This window comes from Suncus etruscus, chromosome 7 (genome assembly GCF_024139225.1).
Source record: "Suncus etruscus isolate mSunEtr1 chromosome 7, mSunEtr1.pri.cur, whole genome shotgun sequence".
Classification (NCBI taxonomy): domain Eukaryota; kingdom Metazoa; phylum Chordata; class Mammalia; order Eulipotyphla; family Soricidae; genus Suncus; species Suncus etruscus.
In genome coordinates, this window is record NC_064854.1 from 63358652 (window position 1) to 63359640 (window position 989).

At 32.1% G+C, this 989-nt stretch overlaps 1 non-coding gene across 1 annotated transcript; it reads right to left on the reverse strand.

The window, feature by feature from the left end:
* Positions 1 to 594: 594 nt before the first annotated feature.
* Positions 595 to 702, reverse strand: LOC126015254 (U6 spliceosomal RNA). Its single transcript, XR_007498140.1, has one exon. It is a non-coding gene; the product is annotated as a U6 spliceosomal RNA (small nuclear RNA).
* Between the last annotated feature and the right edge of the window lie 287 nt (positions 703 to 989).

The following is a 989-nucleotide window of genomic DNA, read 5'->3' on the forward strand; positions in this document are numbered from 1 at the left end:
TGAGTTCGCACTGTACCTTTTCTGGGCTGAGCCACTCACTGTATGTGAGGGCAAAGGAAAAACACCCTCAAGAAACCTGACCTATCTCTTGTGACATCCTGGGTTAAAACATCATGGGAAGACATACCAAAATAAATGATTATCAAGAGTTTTTTGAAGGCAGGCATCAGCAATCAAATGGACGGCACAGAAGACAACTTGCTGTGGAATTCAGACTCAGAAGGAAGCGAAGAAACTGAAGAAACAGATGTTTCTGCCAACTGGGACACTGAATGAAAAATCAACTCAAGAATGGAAACAACACTTTAGTGTATCTGATGATGAATCTGACTTGGAAGCATTTTAAATAAATATTGTTACTGGTAATTTTATTTCAGTATTGTGTTTATACCAGTTTATGTTGTCAATAAATGATTTTTATCATGGATGCACGTGTTCAATAATGTTTTTTGTCCATTACAATGTTGCTGTGAAACAAAATTTTATACCGATTTTAATCGAGCATTAGGGGTATGCATTATACATGGGTGCACATTATACTCGAATAAATATGCTATATCAATGTGGTCAACTAAAATTATTATTATTATTATTATTAAATATGGAACCTTCACAAATTTGCATATCATCCTTCGTGCAGGGGCCATGCTAATCTTCTCTGCATCGTTCCAATTTTAGTATATGTGCTGCCGAAGTGAGCACAACTAAAATTATTTTAAGATAGAAGTCTTGTTTTAGTAATGCTTGATTTACAAAAACTGAATAGAATTACTGATGGGATCTGATGGATAAATTTCAATAAATATTTAATAAATCAATGAATTAAAAAAAGAGCACTATGATTTCCTTAAATTGTTCAAACAAAATAAAAAAGGTAACAAGTTAGTTAAGCTAAAACAAATGTCAAGTCAAAAGTCCTGTTATGAATTATATGATTACCTTATTTTTACTTTTGAAAACTTCCAAGGAAATAAAACTTTATATATTTA